Here is a 3,603-nt window from a genome sequence, read left to right as displayed (position 1 = left end):
CTGTTTCTTCCACCATTATTGTTGTTGAAACCTTGTTGAGGTCTCTGTTGATCCTTCCATGAGAGATTTGGATGATTTCTCCATGAAGGATTATAGGTGTTTCCATAGGGTTCTCCCATGTAATTCACCTCTTCTATTGAAGGGTTCTCAGGATCATAAGCTTCTTCTTCAGATGAAGCTTCCTTAGTACTGCCTGGTGCATTTTGCATTCCAGACAAACTTTGAGAAATCAAATTGACTTGCTGAGTCAATATTTTGTTCTGAGCCAATATGGCATTCAGAGTATCAATCTCAAGAACTCCTTTCTTCTGATTCGTCCCATTGTCCACAGGATTCTTTTCAGAAGTGTACATGAATTGGTTATTTGCAACCATTTCAATCAGTTCTTGAGCTTCTGCAGGCGTCTTCTTTAGATGAAGAGATCCTCCAACAGAGCTATCCAATGACATCTTGGACAGTTCAGACAGACCATCATAGAAAATACCTATGATACTCCATTCAGAAAGCATGTCAAAAGGACACTTTCTGATTAATTGTTTGTATCTTTCACAAGCTTCATAGAGGGATTCACCTTCCTTCTGTCTGAAGGTTTGGACTTCCACTCTAAGCTTACTCAATTTTTGAGGTGGAAAGAACTTTGCCAAGAAGGCATTGACTATCTTTTCCCAAGAGTTCAGACTTTCTTTAGGTTGTGAATCCAACCATATCCTAGCTCTGTCTCTTACAACAAAAGTGAATAGCATAAGTCTGTAGACTTCAGGGTCAACCCCATTAGTCTTGACAGTGTCACAGATTTGCAAGAATTCAGCTAAAAACTGATGAGGATATTCCAATGGAAGTCCATGGAACTTGCAATTCTGTTGCATTAGAGAAACCAATTGAGGCTTAAGCTCAAAGTTGTTTGCTCCAATGGCAGGGATAGAGATGCTTCTCCCATAGAAGTCGAGAGTAGGTGCAGTAAAGTCACCCAGCACCTTCCTTGCATTGTTGGCATTGTTGTTGTTTTCGGCTGCCATGGGTTCTTCTTCTTTGAAGATTTCTGTTAGGTCCTCTACAGAGAGTTGTGCCTTAGCTTCTCTTAGTTTTCGCTTCAAGGTCCTTTCAGGTTCAGGGTCAGCCTCAACAAGAATGCTTTTGTCTTTGCTCCTGCTCATATGAAAGAGAAGAGAACAAGAAAATATGGAATCCTCTATGTCACAGTATAGAGATTCCTTGAGGTGTCAGAGGAAAAGAAAAATAGAAGGAAGAGGTAGAAAATTCGAGCTTATCAAGAAAGATGGAGTTCGAATTGTGCATTAAGGATGAGTGTTAGTCCATAAATAGAAGGATGTGAAAAGAGGGGAAGAAATTTTCGAAAATAAATGAAAAACATTTTGAAAAATACTAATTGATTTTCGAAAACCAAGGGTGGAAAAGAAATCAAGTGATTTTTTAAAAAGATTTTGAAATTAGAAAGTAAAAAGATATGATTGAAAACTATTTTGAAAAAGATGTGATTAAAAAGATATGATTTAAACGTTATGGTTTTTAAAAAGATGTGATTGAGAAGATATGATTTGAAAAAAAATTTAAAAAGATTTGATTTTGAAAACTAATGACTTGGCTAACAAGAAAAGATATGATTCAAACATTAAACCTTTCTCAACAGAAAAGGCAACATACTTGAGATGTTGAATCAAATCATTAATTAATAGCAAGTATTTTTGAAAATGGAAAGAAATTGATTTTGAAAAAGATTTAATTGAAAAGATTTGATTTGAAAAAGATTTGATTTTGAAAAATTTTGAAAACTTGAAAAAAATTTGGATTGAAAACAGAATCTTCCCTCTTGTGCCATCCTGGCGTTAAACGCCCAGAATGGTGCACATTCTGGTGTTTAACACCCAAAACACTACCCTTTTGGGCGTTAAGCGCCCAGCCAGGCACCCTGGCTGGCGTTTAAACGCCAGTTTACCTTCCTCACTAGGCGTTTTGAACACCCAGCTTTTTCTGTGTAATTCCTCTGCTGTATGTTCTGAATCTTCAATTCTCTGTATTATTGACTTGAAAAGACACAAATTAAAAATATTTTTGGATTTTTAATAATGAGGAATAATCAAAATGCAACTAAAATCAAATAACAATGCATGCAAGACACCAAACTTAGCAGTTTGTATACCATTGACACTAAAAAATGAGAATGCACATAACAAAACACTTAAGTCAAGAGAATTTAAAGATCAGAGCAATGAAATCATCAAGAACATCTTGAAGATCACTTAAGACACATGGATGAATGCAAGAAGAACAGAAACATGCAATTGACACCAAACTTAAAATGAGACTCTAGACTCAACAAGAAACATAAAATATTTTTGGTTTTTATGATTTTGTAATTTTTTTGGTTTTTTTTTTCGAAAACTATGTGGAAAAGTAAAATAAAGGATTCAAAATTCTTAATGAGAATCCCAGGAATCATTGCAATGCTAGTCTAAGACTCCGGTCCAGGAATTAGACATGGCTTCATAGCCAGCCAAGCTTTCAAAGAAAGCTCTGGTCCAAAACACTAGACATGGCCAATGGCCAGCCAAGCCTTAGCAGATCATTGCTCCAACAGCAAGATTGATAGAAATCAACAAGCTCTTGTGATGATAAGTTGAAACCTCGGTCCAATAAAATTAGACATGGCTTCACAGCCAGCCAGACTTCAACAGATCATCATGAAACTCTAGAATTCATTCTTAAGAATTCTGAAGAAAAATGCCTAATCTAAGCAACAAGATGAACCATCAGTTGTCCAAACTCAACAATCCCCGGCAACGGTGCCAAAAACTTGGTGCACGAAATTGTGATCATCAATGGCGCCATCAACATGGTATGCACAATTGTAATCTTAACCCTTTATCACAACTTCGCACAACTAACCAGCAAGTGTACTGGGTCGTCCAAGTAATAAACCTTACGCGAGTAAGGGTCGATCCCACGGAGATTGTTGGTATGAAGCAAGCTATGGTCATCTTGTAAATCTCAATCAGGCAGAATCAAATGGTTATGGATGATTTATGAATAAATCATAAAGATAAAGATAGAGATACTTATGTAATTCATTGATGAGAATTTCAGATAAGCGTATGGAGATGCTTTGTCTCTTCCGTCTCTTTGCTTTCCTACTGTCTTCATCCAATCCTTCTTACTCCTTTCCATGGCAAGCCCTATGTAGGGTTTCACCGTTGTCAGTGGCTACCTCCCATCCTCTCAGTGAAAATGTTCTACGCACCCTGTCACGGCACGGCTAATCATCTGTCGGTTCTCAATCAGGTTGGAATAGAATCCAGTGATTCTTTTGCGTCTATCACTAACGCCCAGCCTTCAGGAGTTTGAAGCTCGTCACAGTCATTTAATCATTGAATCCTACTCAGAATACCACAGACAAGGTTTAGACCTTCCGGATTCTCTTGAATGCCACCATCAATTCTAGCTTATACCACGAAGATTCCGATTAAGGGATCCAAGAGATAAACATTCAAGCCTTGTTTGCTTGTAGAACAGGAGTAGTTGTCAGGCACTCGTTCATAAGTGAGAATGATGATGAGTGTCACATAATCATCACATTCATCATGTTCT

General features: G+C 37.4%; 1 non-coding gene across 1 annotated transcript; it reads left to right on the top strand.

Moving 5' to 3' along the window:
* The first annotated feature begins 503 nt into the window (after window positions 1-503).
* Window positions 504-611, top strand: LOC112713686 (small nucleolar RNA R71). The gene has a single exon (XR_003158657.1). It is a non-coding gene; the product is annotated as a small nucleolar RNA R71 (small nucleolar RNA).
* The last annotated feature ends 2,992 nt before the right edge of the window (window positions 612-3,603 follow it).

The sequence above is a fragment of the Arachis hypogaea genome, chromosome 9 (genome assembly GCF_003086295.3).
Source record: "Arachis hypogaea cultivar Tifrunner chromosome 9, arahy.Tifrunner.gnm2.J5K5, whole genome shotgun sequence".
In the NCBI taxonomy this organism is placed as follows: domain Eukaryota; kingdom Viridiplantae; phylum Streptophyta; class Magnoliopsida; order Fabales; family Fabaceae; genus Arachis; species Arachis hypogaea.
Note: the sequence above shows the minus strand (reverse complement) of the source record. Positions and strands in the feature narration are given on the sequence as shown.